Source organism: Leptonychotes weddellii, chromosome 8, assembly GCF_054177405.1.
Source record: "Leptonychotes weddellii isolate Sample4059 chromosome 8, ASM5417740v2, whole genome shotgun sequence".
Lineage (NCBI taxonomy): Eukaryota > Metazoa > Chordata > Mammalia > Carnivora > Phocidae > Leptonychotes > Leptonychotes weddellii.
The window spans coordinates 5,029,059-5,045,881 of record NC_138376.1 but is presented as its reverse complement, the minus strand read 5'-3'; the positions used below and the strand labels follow the sequence as shown (position 1 = coordinate 5,045,881).

At 44.5% G+C, this 16,823-nt stretch overlaps 1 long non-coding RNA gene across 1 annotated transcript; it reads left to right on the top strand.

Moving 5' to 3' along the window:
* Window positions 1-12,001: 12,001 nt before the first annotated feature.
* LOC115941041 (uncharacterized) lies at window positions 12,002-14,245 on the top strand. The gene is made up of 3 exons (XR_004075767.2): window positions 12,002-12,165; window positions 12,284-12,374; window positions 13,303-14,245. It is a non-coding gene; the product is annotated as an uncharacterized LOC115941041 (long non-coding RNA).
* Window positions 14,246-16,823: the final 2,578 nt, after the last annotated feature.

The window sequence follows — 16,823 nt, the reverse complement described above, 5'->3', positions numbered from 1 at the left end:
TTGAAGGCATGCCAACTCATGCTTCCACGAGTCGACCTGACAGGCCAGCCTCAGATTGGGAGTTATGTGGGTCCTGATTTGGAATATCCTCAGAGGAGCGGGGAAAGAACACTGAATATGCCATCAGGAGCCCCCAAGTTTCTGATCTGCTTGCTCCCCATCTGGATAATTTTCTGTTGTTTCAAATTCTGTATGTTTCAACTTCAGGGTTGTGAGAAACAAGTGAGGTGACATTCAGCAGGGCGCCTTGAAAATTTGGAGAAGTCATCTATCCAGAAGGATCACCCTCCTTAATCCGCCCCCAGAAGGGACTGAAAACCAGGGGCAGCCTGACACAACACTTCAGCTCAACATTACACAGCTTCTAACAAAATATCACTTAATTAGGAGGCTCCGAGGAGGGTCATGAGATCACACACTCTCACAGCCCGTTGCATCCTGGTGTCTGGGGAAGGAGATTCTGAACAGGAAGAGCCTTCCAACTTCTTGGACGCATGAATGCAGCAGTTCAAGGGTGGATCCGTCCTGCCCCAAAGGTCTTCTCACCCCCCGCCTGGTGGCGTAGCAGAGAACTAGTGGGGTCTTGATCACAGCCTCTGAGTGGGAAGTTCACAGCGTGTCAGAGGAAAGCAGAAGACATGTGGCTATTTCCATGTGGTTCGTGAACCCTGAATCACCTCTGCGTGGCCGTGGGCAAGACTCAGAGAGGCAGGTGTGAAGGGTCCTGAGGCCTAAGGAGGCAGGCACGGAGGCAAGAGGACCTGCACGGTTTTGTTGGCCTAGATCCCTCTGCGGAAGTGGTAACAGGGCCACATCTCCAACCCAGAGGCAGGGCCCATTCCTTCCCCTCCCCAAAGCACCTCCCCAGCGGGACACCTTGTGTGTTCCTATCCTCTATCAGCCCACCCCACGGCTCCAGCCAGCATCTTTGTCTCCAGAATTTATGCTGCCCTTTCCAACTTTCTTGTAACTCATCCTCGGAGAGGTCAGCCCTGGGTCAGAAGCACATACAGTGCCTTCTAGAGAAAGCTTTAGGGAGACAAGGCCACGGAATGCCCAGGAGGGAGCGAGAGCAGCTAGACTCCTGCTCCGGTGCCCAGGGCCTCAGTTTCCACATCCGCAAAAGCAGGAATTAGCTCTGCTGGTTTGTTCCATGCAAATCAAACGAGACGTCTGTGGAAATGTTCGAAAACACTTGACAAATATCAAGCAGCCCCATTTTCCCTGCAATGACCCTATGACAAATGCAGCCATGTAGCCAGTGATTACCGAGGATCTATGATGGACCACACCGGGCTGGGCCCTGGAGATAGGACAATAAATGTGGCGTGTCCCCTGGGCTCAGGAGATTGACCTGGGGGTGGGGTACAGCAGCGCAATGGGCTGTTAAAATATACTCTGCTAAACCTCATAACTGAACATAAGAGGGGTGCCCAGCTCGCACAGAAGGGGCTTTGCAGGGCGAGGGGTAACCCAGGAGCTAAATCTGGAAGGATGATAGGAGCGTCTGCTAGGAAAACAAGGGGGTATAGGTCCTTCCAGGTGGAAAAGCAGCATGCATGAAGGCGAGAAAAATGACAGCTTGGGGAAGTCAGACTATGGCAAGGATTTTAGGGGAGCTGGGGCCGAAGGTGAGGGAGAGATGACCCTGGGGCATCAGGATGGGGGGGTCCTCCCTGGGTAGCATGCTGCGTGCTCACGACGTGCCGGGCACTTTTCTAGTACATCATATGTATTCACTCTCTCATCCTCCCGCCCCCTCCATGAGGCCTGTCCTGATTACCCATTGCTTAGGGAAGAAGGTGAGGCCCAGAGAAGTTAAATAACTTGCCCAAGGTCATACAACTAGAGTGTCTGCCAAGGAGTTGGGTTTTGTTCTAAGACCACTGAGAAGAGACTGAGATTTTAAGCATGTTTTGGGGCCGGTTCAGATTTACTTCTATTTATTCTAGGGTCTGTTTCCAAGTCTTTTAGATAGTTTCTTGACAGCCTGCATGCCTGATAAAGTACATGTCACTTTCTCTTGTGGAAATGTGTGTTGTTTGCTTAAATACTTAACGCTTATCTCCTGGACTTATCAATAATGTAATGCAGTAATTGAAATCTTCTGGGAGGGGGTAGATTACAAATGGAAATTTACACTTAAAGGTCGATTATACTTAATGATCATTTAGCTTGGCTAATTTTGCTCTTCCTCCTTTCCTTCACAATCTTTTGTGGGGGATAAAGAGAATCAGTGGATTTCAAAAATACAGAAACTTGTAAATAAGGCACAATATATACAAAAAACTTCAAACTGTTCAGATTTTTTTTTTTTTTTAAAGTAATGTCACTTCTAGGAATGTATCCTAAGCAGATAACCCGGCATACTAAGTCACACATATAAGAATAGTGTTATTTCAGTAACAGGCATGAAGTCCACCTTAGCACTCTTTTTTTTTTTTAATTCTATGCCCAACGTGGCACTCGAACTCATGACCCCAAGATAGAGAATTGCAGGTTCTACTGACTGAGCCAGCCTCAGGCCCCAGGCATGAAGCCCACCTGATGCCCGGGTACCACATATTCTCTCTAAACAAATTAAGTCTGGTTTATCACCACCAGCCAGGGCTGGTGGGACGCTCAGTCATTTTTCTGAGTTCTGGTTTCTTCTATTGTCCTTTGGGATGGTGGAGAATTCTTGGGTTTAGGTAGTACAGGAATTTAGGAAAAGGTATAGTACCTGGGAGTTTACTATCTAGGCTTCCATGGACCTCACAACCCTCTGGACCTAACTTACCCACAGGAATTCAGAATAGTCCCCAGGTTTCCTCAAAGGCCCCCATCCAAAGCTTTGGCACCTCCAGGATGCCCCCACCAGCCTCCTGAGGACTCCTTCCCTCCTGAGGAATCCACCCCTCCTTGTTCCCAGTCTCAGAATAGTCCACCCTTCTGCTTCCAGTCTGGCCCTTCTCCCTCTGGACTCTGAGTTCAAAACCTTCAACCCTTTTCCCTCTAGGACTCCTAGGTTCATTGGACTTCAGTTGACTTTCCTTCCTGAACACATACTTTTGCAAGCAAAGACCTATTAACTTGCTCCTGGGATAAAGGAAAGGCCAGATGGCCCCACCTCAAAGCCCTACGTGGGTCCTTGGGAAGAGAAAGGAAGACCTCTATTGCTTTATAATGAACCACAGCCTAGAAAACAGGCCTAGTTTATGCCCAATGCATTCTACCACATTAAAACTTTAATGTCATCCAATTACATCTACACTACTAAAAATCTGGAAAAGCTTAAGTGTCCCACTGAAAGAATTGTATATTGGAATAATACACAGGGCTCTGTTTTTAAAAACCGTTACAGTGATTTGGAAAAATACTCTTGATACGGTCATTTTTAAAAAGTAGGTTACAGAGCAGGGTATGCAACTTACATCCAATCTTTAGACTTTATTTCCACACATGCACACAGGGCTTATCTCGAGAGTAGTGGGATTATAGTTGAGGTTTATTTTCCTTTCTATGCTTCTGTGCATTTCTCCAATTCCTTTCATCTATGTGTGTTATTTTTCTAATGGCACTGCACAGTACAATGGTTTGGGGGGGGCACTGGCCCTTTTTCTGGAGTAGTTAATTCAAGTGAGGCAGTGAGCCATCTTGACTTACTGGCTGGGAATAAGAAGTTAACTTGCCAAGGGCAGAACAATGTAAAAAGCAAAATACAAAATACAGAAGAAGTAGGACAAAAAATGAGTAACTGTACTGTAGTATTTTTTTTAAGTTGTTTTAAGTGTCTCCTTTAGAGACGTGACACAAATATCTTTTTTACTTTGGCCAACATCAGCTCTTGGGTGATGTGCAACTTTCAGAAAGAGGCCTGATGTCCGAATACCTGTGTTCGATGGTGGGTCTTTTAGTCACCGTTTGATTGGAAACAAGTCAACCATCTCTTTAGACTTTCGTTTCTTCATCTTTCATTTTTACTGTTACTCAACAATTGCTTTTGTTTCTTTAAGTAGGTCCACCGTGGAGCCCAATGTGGGGCTTGAACTCGCGACCCCGAGATCAAGACCTGAGCTGAGATCAAGACTAAGGCACACAACAGGCTGAGCCTCCCAGGCGTCCCTCAACAAATCCGTCTCTAGCACCTGCTACGTGTCAGCCGCTCTTCTACGTGTTCCTGCAAATATTAACAAGGTAATCCTCATTCCTACTTTCTGAGGAGGGAGGGCACTGCGATCCCTACTTCATGTATGAGGACACCAAGAAATGAAGAGAGGTTTGAAACTCATCAGAGGTCATACAGATCGTAAGCTACAAAAACCAGGATTCAAATCCTCGCTTTGTGGCTGCAGACTCCATTAGCTCCTCTGTTTTTGCCTCGCTGGACTGATGTCGGCCGTCATTTACTTCACGTGAAACCCCTGCCCGGTCCCAGGCACACCCCCTCTCCCTGCTCCCTAAGTCTCTTCCTCTCTGGAAAACCAACTGAGAAAGCGATCTTATTCACGCCAGGTTTTATTTTATGAAACACTGACTCTCCTTCCATCGCATATTAATGTCTTAACTTCTAAGTCACCTCTTCGGTATTGAATATGGAATTCAGTGCAGTGAAACAGAGATCACGTCTTTAGCTCAATGAAATGGCCCCCTTGAGTTCATGTCCTTCGGTGTGGCAATCCTAGGGGTCGCCTGTCTAATTCAGCTGATTGCTGGCTTTCAGAGTAGATCAAGTAAAAAACAAAAACAAAACAAAAAAACACAGTTTGCCTCTTTGATAGACAGGAGAGAGAGAGAAAGAACTAGTTTTTTCACTTCGTAGAACATACCAAATGCAAAGCAGAACTTTCGTACTTTTTAGAATTGACTATGTTTAAAAAATTTTTTTTGGATTAAAAACGTCACCTGAAGAATGGGCTGGCTAGACTTTAGTGAGTAACAGCCTCTTCCCTTTGCAGTAAGAGTAAAGATTTATTTGCCCACCATTGCAACAAGTACCAACCCAATCAGGCTGTTGGAGAACCGAGACCTCCAAAAGCTAGCTCAGGTTCAGGACCGCCACCCCCCCCAACAGCCTTTGCAGGGCCTGGGCCAGAATTCAGATGGCCTCCCTACCATCATGCTTCCAAATATTTAAAAGGTACCAATCAAGCCAACATGTTGTTAAATAAAATAGATTCTGTTCTCTTATCTTGACAAATGCAAAACGAGAATTGAACTTGAGACTCTCCCCTGCTCTGGCCTCCATCCCGGAGTGTGGTGGCAATGTGTGTGGGCGGTAGCCTCTGACCTCCCCCCTACCTCCTCTGCCCACCCCCAGCTCTCTGCTGCATTAGGAGAGGCTTCTGCCACCACTGTGGATATCCAGCCCCGGGGAAGCTGCTCCCCACGGCCTCCTCCGCCCACCTCTGATGCCTAGGAGTGGTAGCAGAGCTCACCCTTAGCCACACAGGCCCTGGTGGTGCAGCTCTCAAAAGGATGGGCCCAGGGTAGCAGCCCCTCCTGCTGGGTCTAAAGGCCGGAGTTCTCTGGTGTATCCTCAGCCATCTGCTATGTTTTGTGGGATGGGAAGGATAAGGAAATGATGTGGTAGAAAATTAATCTTCCGTGATGCTACCTTTGAGTTTCCTACAGCTTAAGGCTTTATTGAGTTCTATTGGTTGATTCTGTATCACACTGAGCTAAAACCTGGATGCATTTTTAGACCTTAAAAAAGAGAACTTTAATGGGAAGTCCCTCAAGATAAGCAAATTTGGACTTAGGAAGAGAAGGCACTCTGCTAGGATCTATTTTTTTTTCATCAGGCTTTTTTTTTTTTTTTTTTTTTTGAAGTAGGCTCCACGCCCAATGTGGGGCTTGAACTCGTGACCCTGAAATCAGGAGTCACATGCCCTCCCTACTGAGCCAGCCAGGCACCCCTGCTGGGGTCTATTAAATAGCCCTGACGGAAGGAGGGCCAGTTGAATTCTAGGATGATGGCACCTTCTGTTGATGTGATGATGACGCGGACACTGATGTATGGCAAGTACCAAGCAGGTGCCAGGCCCTGTGCTAAATACATTAACTAGATCTAACAAAATATCATATATATAGTTTATATATAAAAATGTAATTTGATATTATACAAAATATATGTTATATATTTACATATATTCATTAAATATATAATATATAATACAGTATATATTTATAATATATTGTTATCTTAATTATAAATATATAATATAATAAAAGTATATTATATGTATTTAATGCTTAGCAAACTTTTGAAGACGTGAAGCTCAGAATGCTTCCATAACTTGGCCTGGAGTAACGCTGCTACTCGAGTCACAGGACAGATTACAATCCATGTGTGTCTTACTGCAGAGCCCCTTGTGCAGTCCCTTATAACCAATTAGTACTTGATAAAAATAGGCACATTGGTGGAATTCCAGCCAAAGACAGACCCAGCCTTCGCTACTGAATGGCATCTTTAATATCTACCGAAAAATGGCCCAAGGGAGAAGCCACCTAGAAAGTGACTGCCATGTGTAGGTGGGACCAAAGCCTGGGGAAGAAAGCATTGAGAATCCGTGCACCTCCACCCAGGGACCGGGGCCAAGGACATAACTTGAGGTCTCATACGGCTACTGAAAGGAAGTGCTATGGACCAGAACTAGTGACCGGACATTTGGCAGATTTTGGAAGCATAAAGACTGTTGTCTTCATTCCTGGGAGCTATACCAATGCAAATCTTAGAGAAGCTTGGTCTAGGGTTCAGTTAAGAGAAGAATGGATAAATCTCATCCACAAGACTGGATCCAAGAGATGACGTTGTGAAGAGGTCTTGAGAGGGCAATCCTTCACTCATTTTTATTTTTTTAAGATTTTTTAATTTATTTGACAGAGAGAGACACAGCAAGAGAGGGAACACAAGCAGGGGGAGAGGGAGAGGGAGAAGCAGGCTTCCTGCCGAGCAGGGAGCCCTACGCGGGGCTCGATCCCAGGACCCTGAGATCATGACCTGAGCCGAAGGCAGACGCTTAACGACTGAGCCACCCAGGCGCCCCCACTCATTTTTATTAAGACCAAGAGAAGCTAATCCTTTTAAGAGTTCTTGTGATTCTTTGACTCCTTATTTTTGCTTTCCCTAACGATTTCCCTGAAGTTGCATGCAGTAGCATGACTTGAAAAATGAAGAGATTTGTTCCCTTGTTCTGAGAAAAAAAAAATTAGGAGCTGGGGGGAAAGTGGAAGAGAGAAAGCTGACTGGGAAAGTAGGGCAGGAAAGGGAGAGGCAGAGAGGAACCCACACAGAAGAGTTGGTGATTGTTCAAGAGGCATGGGTCAGCATTCACAGGCCTGCAGGAGAGAGAAAGGAAAGCTGGTCCCAGAACAGAGATAGACACTGGGAGTGAAGGATATTGATGCTGAGTTACCAGTGTTCCTTGGGTGCAGTGGGTGAAGGCTCACTGGCAGTGGAGACCGAGACTGGGAAAAGCCCACTTCCCTCCACCATAAATGTGGGCTTGTACATCCCAAGTGAAAACACAGGATCAAACCACTCATCATGTTAAAGAAAGAGCTACTGCCTCATAAGAAATAACACTGTCCTTCAAAATTCTTTGATGAATCGTATATAAACTTTTTTTAAAGATTTTATCTTTAAGGGGCACCTGGGTGGCTCAGTCGATTAAGTGTCTGCCTTTGGCTCAGGTCATGATCCCAGGGTCCTGGGATGGAGCCCCTCGATGGGCTCCCTGCTGGGTGGGGAGCCTGCTTCTCCCTTTCCCCCTTTCCCTCTGCCTGCCACTCCCCCTGCTTGTGCTCTCTCTCTCAAATAAATAAATAAAATCTTTTAAAAAATTAAAAAGTCATCTCCATACCCAAAGTGGGGCTCAAACCCACAACCCTGAGATCAAGAGTCACACGCTCAACAGACTGAGCCAGCCAGGCGCCCCTATTTCTTCATCATGTATAAATTTTACTTAAAGGAAAGCTCTACAAACAAATATTGAATTCTAGTTAAGTACTTCAGCAGGCATATCCTTAGAGGTCAAGAATATTGATGTCTGCAACTTCCTTTGAGATGTGTCAAAACAATAAGATGGATTGATGGATGAACAAGGAGATGGGTAGTTGGATATATATGTGACCAAGCAAGTACAGTAAAATATTATTTATAGAGTCTTAGTATATGGGTACTTACACATTTTCAGTTTTTCTGGATGTTTGCAAATTCTCATAATAAAATGTTAGAAAGATTCTCTTTCTAGAGAGAAGAGGCTCTCTAAAAAGATAGTACACAGAAGATTTTCAACTTCTTTTTGATGGTGCCATTTAAAAGAAAGCCTCACTGAATACCTGTGTATACCTGTTTCTTTTGTCCCACCAGCATTTTTCTCCTTGGGAGCCCTAGTATAGCACAAATATTGGTATTTGGTAAAAGCACATTTAATTACTACACCTGAAAACTTAGGGGGAAATACACTATGCCATTGTTCTCGGAACCTATTATTTAGAGAAATCCCATACCAACTATGAATATTCCATTTGATTATATGTGAAATGCATCTATTCACTACGTATTTGTTAACTAGTTAACAAATATGAAGTAGAAATATATATTGGCATATATATATTGGCAATATATATTGCCCCTGAAGAGTTTTTTGTTTCATTTTGCTCTAAACCAGACGGTAAAAATGAGTTGAAATCTAAAATGCAGTAATGTCCAGAAAAGACCCATTACTAAGTGATAAAATTTATACATTCTTTTTTTTATTAGTGGGATATAGTTGGTTTTTTTAAATTAAGGTAAAATTGGTATATAATAACATTATATAAGTTTCAGGTATACAACATTATAATTGGGCATCTGTGTGAACTACAAAGTGATCACCACCACAAGCCTAATTCCCATCCATCACCAATAACCGATTCCCCACACCCATTTTGCCCACGCCCCCATGCCCCCTTCCCCTCTAGTAACCATTGATCTGTTCTCTGTATCTACGATCCACATTCTGTCTTCAAGCACAAGGCATTTCGGTGGATTCCAGGAGTGTGCTTGTGGGTGTTTAATTTTTAAATCACCCCTCCTAACTGCAGTTGATGCTCTGCAGTGATTGGAAGTTAGGAGCAAGGAGGGAGGGGCTAGCTTTGTACCTGTCTTTCTCATGCCCACCAGAAAAAAAAGAGACAGAACACTACAAAATAGTGTTAAGCCATGATTGTCTGAGATTCACACAAATTAACCCCTAATAGTATACTTCCACGGCTGATTATTTTTCAAGTTACCTGCAATTGTAGTTATTCTTGTAGTACTTTTTTAACCTATGTTACGCTTATCTAGAGCATTCTAAGTAAGATATATCCATAGTGAATAAGTTGCCAATAGAAGATTAAAAGTTATCGAATGAAATTATTTTTTTTATATTCTGTATAAATATATTTACATTCAATTATTTAAATAGCGTCTGAAAGAAAATTTAATTTCAGGGAAAAACTGGAGTTGAAGGTTTTTAAGTTAGTGAGCAGCTCTACTGGACTCTACCTGTTTCTTGTGGCAAAACAATTACATTTCAGTATCATCAAGCACTAACACAAGATAGTGTTAACACATGACTGGCACTTGCATCCTAAAGAAATAAAACAAACCCCTCGTTTTCCAAGAATATAAAGTATAAATACTTGAATCATAAAACTACAAGCTTCAAAGTGGCTATCTTTATCAAGTGAATATATTTAGTTTCTGAGTTCCCAAAAGGGAACAGAAGTCTGATTTCCAGTTGTTCTTAGATAATTTTACTATGCCTGTATCACTTAAATATCAGATACATAAACCAGTGTGTTCAATGATTATCCTGCTCAAACTATGGCTTTTGAAGAGCTTTAAAATATCAGAAATGAAAATCCTTTGCAGAATATCAAGACTATGTGTTAATATAAAAAAAAAATACTGACCCATAGACAGTGTGGGTTTGTGAAAAGCCCTTTGTCACTATCAGCCAAGCCGCTTTCTTGAAAGATAAGGATAATGGGTTCAGTATTAGAAATGTGAGCTATCTAAAGAAAACAGTATAGTAACATAATTGGCATCTAATGAATTGCTTACTATTTAAAAAAAAAATTATTTACTAAGTAAAACTGTTTCCCCCTCTGAAAAGCATGAATTTATTTAAAGGGAACAGACATTATATTTAAATCACTTTTTAAAATACTATGATTTCCTTTATATTTAGGAAAAAACACAGGAAAAAAAAGTTGTTAGTTATGCTGAGGGTAGTGAGAGTAACAATAAGTGGAAAGAAAGTACAGCACAAAACACATATGCCCACCGAAACCAGACAAGAAGAACATAATCAGTTATCCTAATGATTGGAAATATGACTTACCTCCTCCTGACAAAGGTATTTGGGGGTGTATAGAAGGGCAAAAGCCACAGTAATGGATTGAGAAGCACAACAGAGCTAAGGGTCTCAAGCAAAACATTCACAATATTGGAAAGGTATGTTTCAAACCTACCTTCCTCCCCAAGGACTGTCATCGCTCAGAAACCCTGCCTTAGAAAATCAAACTTAAATCACTTGTCTAGCAGGAACCCACATACTGTCTTCATGCTACTGAGAAGTAAAATTCCAGAAGTCACCGTGGCTCTTAAATGATGGCACAATGTCTGTTCTCCAGCGAGGCTTTATGAGCCATGCCACTTTTTCGGGGGGTGGGGAGGGCAGTTACCCTGAAATGGACCGTGCAGGCTGTCCGAAAAAGTCCTCTTTAGTTTAGACTGCACTAGAGAGCCAGCAGACATACCCACAACCAAAGTCCCAGCTAAACTGCATTTAATCACTCGATCGCAAGTCCATGCTTTTAATAAAAGCTGCACAGAGTTATTACTGGATGTGTCTCCTGAGCTCCTTCTCAATCTGAGAGGTTTTTTTTAACACATCACACCAGGATTAGAATGTCCTGAAGGAATCTCTAACCTGAAAAGCAGACAGGGGTTTCGAAGGAGAAACAAAGACATATGCTTCATCTTGACTGCATTTTTAAACTACTCTCCCAGAACAGAATCTTTCCTCCCTCCTAGTAAACACATGCTTGTATACATTAAAATAAACAGGGGAAATAAATTAACAAGTCCATGCTCTCCTGTATCAAGGCATCAACCCCAAATCCACGACAGGCTCACCATTTCTCCCAAATAGGCATTTGGGGAGTAGGCATTGGAAGAACAAAACAAAACAAAATGTAAAAATGCAGAAACACAAACCAAAGGAAAGACGCACTGCAGCCTAGGAGAATGATCTCTGCTAGGCTTTCGGAGTTGAGGTATTTATTTCACACACCGCCTCACTTTTGTTCCGGTGCAAGACAGATCCATGGGTGCCAACACGGCGACGACGTACAACGGCACTAAAACCACAGTCTTAGCAAATTAGGTAAACGAGAGGTCATTTGGTGGCACTCTATTGTTGCTATTGTAATCATAGCCATTCTCCCTGGTAATGGTGCTTCGTGATGAAGTGCAGTTCTCACAGGATAATTGTGAAAGATACTGAAAGATTCAGGGATGCAGCATCTGGTTTTAAAAGCTCTTCAGATTCAAATTGGCGTTTTACTTTATCTTGAAAATTTATTAGAGATTCAGATCATGCCGGTTTAAATGGAAAGGTGAAAGCAGGATAATTTCAATCTATGAATTATTCAGTCTCAGCCTGGCGAAATTGCCATCCACGGACTGATGCTCTGACAGTCGACTCGCAGAGATTCCATCATGCTTGTCACTTTTGTTTCTTTATCTACGATCTCTTTCTCAGTTACCAGCTTTGTCCCTTAGGGCTCCGCTTCACAAACCAAAGTATTTCGAACTGGCAATAACCTAAACGTGCTGCCGTCTCCACGGGCTGCCTTTTTTTTTTCCCCCCCAAATCATTAAAAACCACATCCATGATGGTATCTGTTAGGCTCCTCGATTAGATCAATTACAAGGCGTGCGCGCGCGTGCACACGCCCAGAAGCACACGCAGGGGGGCATCACGGCGAGGAAGAGTTATGTTCTGCTAACATCGCAAGAGAAGATAAAGTGAGGCTTCCTGCTTCTTTCTTTGTTGTCACTGTGACCCATCCCAGTTGCGTAGCATCACGCAGAGAGGAGCTCGTACTAAAGCAGGCTTGCCTGGCACCGATTTCCAGCCAGAGCAGGTAAGACTGCACCGAAGGCAGGCTCGTGCAGGCAACTGCACACTTAGCGAGCACGATTACTTAGGAAAATGAGAAGAAGCCCTCAGATGACCGGCATCAGACTGTCATTCTCTCTCAGGCTGCACTCAACAATCCTCCACTGATGGCTGCCTGTGTCCCTGCCAGTCGACAGCTGTCCCCGCATCCAGAGAGGACTGGGATTGAATTAGGTCAGTGAGTCTGGTTTCTCCTTTACACCGTGTGCTAACTGAGGAGCGGGGTGGGGGACCTGCGCCGGCCCCTGTGACCAGCCTGAACCGGGAGCTGGGAGAGTCCCCTGGCTTCAGTTCGGTGGAGTCGCCAGCACAGGCCCGGGCCACACCAGCCATGGCCAGCCTCGCCTCCTTGATCCTAGCCTTTATTCCCGCAGGTAGAGCAGCCCGCAGACTGTTCGCACAGGTGGCTGGCGGCGGGGGCGGGGGGCCCCAGCGAGGCTCCGAGCAGTACCTGCTCTGCTGCGAACTCCCGCCGCCAACGTGCACATTCACACAGCTTTTCTGCTCCTGGCGAAGCAAAGCTGGATACTCCTCACGTAAGGAAGGCTGAGGGGGGGCTGGGAAACGACACTCTACATCTCTGTCGCTGTGCGCCTAGCTGTGTGCCCCCGCTTTGCTGCACTGCGGCTAGGAAGCCGCAGGAGCCGGGGCTCGGGCCGTGCAGAAGGCATGCGCCGTGACGCAGCAGCCAGCGGACTCGCACGTTGCTCCCGCGCCGCGGCCTCGCCAGCGTCAGGCCGGTTTCCAGGGTGGCACCCGGTCGGGTGACCTTGAAGGCTCAGCCGCGCTGGAGGAGGGCAGCCTGCCTCCCCCCTCCGCACCTGGCAGCGATCCCCCACGGCTCCCGCTCGCTGCTTTTCTCTCGGGCACAGTGTTCAACTCGCAGCCCTCGGGACTTAACTGTTTCCGCCCTGCTTGCGAACGATGGCAGGTGATCCTTGGAGTGACCATGCGGACGCGAAAACAGGCTGAAATCATCTCTGCCACCTATCGTTTGCGTTAGCTTCAGCATCGGAAGAAGAAACGTGGGAGGATTCCTGCCCGGGTTCTGATTTTTTTAAAAAGCACACTTCCTTTCTTGGTTGTTTTTGTTTTTGAACAGGTAGAAGTTGCCTTAAGCTTCTTGTCTGCCGTAACGGACTAGTGAATGGTACCCTAACGGGATGGCAAGAGCAATAGGGAAATCTCGAAGGTAAAGGAGTCCAGCAGTAGCCTTAAACCATGGTCTGACTGCTGGAGAGCAGCAGGCGTGCTCTATTACCAAACGCAGGTTGTGCATCCCAATTAATCTGACAATGGAGCAAAAAGCCTTATATGGTATGACCGCAGTGGTTTGAGGAATGCCGAAATAAGAAAGCAGTCATTACGAGGCATTTGTTTAATGACTGTAATCATACGGAATTAATTTAACTTGCTGCAATGTTTAACGGAAAGTCGATTATAAATTTGTGCTGGAAGAATCGCAATACTGGTATTTGCATAGCACCTTCCTCCGAGGAGACATCCTCTGAAGATAATCTCATCTCCTCAGCATTTACAGAGCACTCAGAATGTGCTGAGTGCCTTACAGAACAATCCAGGACCAGCATCTCTGAGGACAGGTGCTTATGATTCTGAGCCAGAATGACACAGACATACGGTATGAAGAGCATAGAGAGGATTGCTCCATTGGTCTATGCTAGGCATTCCGTAAGGATTGAGCAGGGTTTTTGTTTTTTCCTACTGATGTCCTATGAATTTTATTTTTCTGTTTGCTTCTTATCAGGTTGTCTTGACATGAATCCCACTCAAAACCAGCAGGAGGTCAAAACTCGATTAAAGAACTTCATCCATGCAATTATAGAATTACTGTGTTAGGGGTACTGTGAGTATTAAGATTAGAATGACTAGGAGTATTGGGCGCCTGGGTGGCTCAGTTGGTTAAGCGACTGCTTTCGGCTCAGGTCATGATCCTGGAGTCCCGGGATCGAGTCCCGCATCGGGCTCCCTGCTCAGCAGGGAGCCTGCTTCTCCCTCTGACCCTCACCCCTCTCATGTGCTCTCTCTCTCTCTCATTCTGTCTCAAATAAATAAATAAAATCTTAAAAAAAAAAAAAAAGAATGACTAGGAGTATTTAAATGAAGGACTAATTCTACTTTGTGGCGGTGGGTGGGTAGGAGGGAGCCAAAGGCCCATGCTGAGGGGTGCTCCCTGCAGAGAGGCCCAACATAGGTCTTTCCTTCCCATTCTCTCATCCTCTCACTAGAGAATCCAAGTTAAGAAAGTTCACCTTGCTACCTTCTTTCAAACTCTGTTACCAGGAAATGAGCCCCAAATGATACAAATAACCAGTAAGTTTTAGCATCATTCCTTGAAGGCACTTACATTTTTTGAGGAAAATAAAGCTTCCAAAAAGGGTATGGCTATCTATTGGGGCATTTTGAGTACTAATTCATTTCCGAGGGCAAGGAGGCCTTCATCATATGGTGGATCTAGGCCCGTGGTGCTGACCTTCCCCACAGTGTAGGTAAGGCTCGGCCTGGAACCTCCTAAAGCCAGCATGCACCATGAATGTGGGTGATCAGCACGGGTCACTGGGGCAGGCCAGAGAGACTCTGGCAACATCTCTCCCTCCCTCTAGGGCATGCCGTCTTTGCTTATGATTTATCTCAGGTCCTTGCCCACCAAGACAAAGTGGCTCAAGCACTGGTATTTTTAAAAAGCGCGCCTAGGTCATTAATTCTACCTAATACCCAAGATTGAGAACTACAGATTAGATTTGAAATGTATTCCTTTTCACAACATGTGAACCCATGGTTGGAAATTAAACATACTGTGTATATTTTAGTCGAATACCGGAAGGAAAAAATAAAAACGAATTCTTCAATTTGCCTACGTGTACTGTTAAAATTCTGTACCGGTCAATAAAAAGAAAATGATTTTTAACGGAGCAAATCTATATGGCTACGGTACACCCACATATCTGTGATGGGGGACAGCCACGTGGTCATCACACCCTCATACAGCGCCTTGTTCCTTCCTCTCTTCCAGCGCTGGCCGCCTTGTGTTGAGACTTTTTGTTGACCTAGTGTCCTCTTCAGTGGACTTGAGAGCTCTCTGAGGGCAGGGGCAGGACACACATTCATCCTGATGGCCCCCAATGCTTTCACTCTGCCTGGCAAGTGGTATGTCTTCGGTATTTGCAGAAGGAAAGCGGGAATGCTGTTAGAGAGGCAAGCCCAGAGATACCCAAATTTCGACAGAAGGACATCAGGCTTTCCTCTCATCGCAGACTCTCCTGAAATAGCATGCTTCCCAATGACTAAAAAAATGCTAATTCTCAAACAGAAGTACTGACTTAAAACCTCTGTAGCCAAGGATCTCTCAAGGGGTATGCGTGTGTTTAGAAAAATGGATGATGTGCTTTATGACAGTCAGTCAAAACCCTGTATGTATTTAATGACTAATACATTTCTCTTAATTTTAGGTATTCAGAAATAGAAGGCACACGTTTCATTTTTCTTTGCATTTTGCAGAATGAGGCCAGTGAGCTGGTGGCTGTCCACACCTTTGCTAGAAGTCTGCCCTCTCCAGCCTAGAAAAATCTGTTCCTAAGCTCTCTGGAAATCTCCATTTTGATACTTTTTAAAAATTTTTTATTTTATTTTTTTGGAGGGGGCCACACACTCTCTGGCAGTCTTAGGAAGTTTGTGGATCACTTCTCAGTGCTTTTATAAGCATATGCAGTACAATAAACAAGATTATCAAGGAAACTAATTGTATTAAATATTCTAGCTTAAGAACTTTTGCCTTGGAAAATCCAAATACTTCCAAGGTGAAATTGCAAAGTGACTCTGATGGTCTCTGTTCCAACTTTTATCCAATAGGAAAACAAGTTCAAGAAGAGCCTAGGGGCGCCTGGGTGGCTCAGTCAGTAGGGTGTCTGCCTTGGGCTCAGGTCATTCATTATTCCAGGGTCCTGGGATCGAGCCCCGCCCGCATAAGGCTCCCTGCTCAGCAGGGAGTCTGCTTCTCCCTCTCCCACTCCCCTTGCTTGTGCTCTCTTGCTCTTTCTCTCTCAAATAAATAAATAAAATCTTTAAAAAAAAAAAAAAAAAGAGCCTCGACAAGGTAAAAGGGTGGGAAGGAGACTAGATGACTGTATTTATTGAACTTCATTAAACTTCAAATCATGTTTCTTCTCAAAAGTGACCGTTTTAATGACTCGCAAATTCCCCATTTTCACATTTAAAAGAACACACTAGACTTTCCAAACCGTCACCTCGCATCATATGGACCCTTCCTAAGGCTTTAAAAAAAAAAAAAAAACGTGGAGGCAATTTATTCTTTCATCGTTTTGTTTTACAGACGAGGGAGACAACTGAAGCTCAGAAAGACTGAGTCTTGCTTACGGCAGCACGGAAGTAAAGAGGCAGTACAGCTCGGGGCCCAAATCTCCTACACCTGCATCAGCACCCCCTCCTGGACATATCCGGTCACCCTACCAAACTACTGGCGGCTTGAAATCAACCACAGTGGGAATATTTACACCACAGAAATGGGCAAACGCTAAAATCAGGGTTGTTGTTTTCCCTGCGGAGAGCTGATTGATGTGGTGTGATATATTTAATTATACCAGCTTC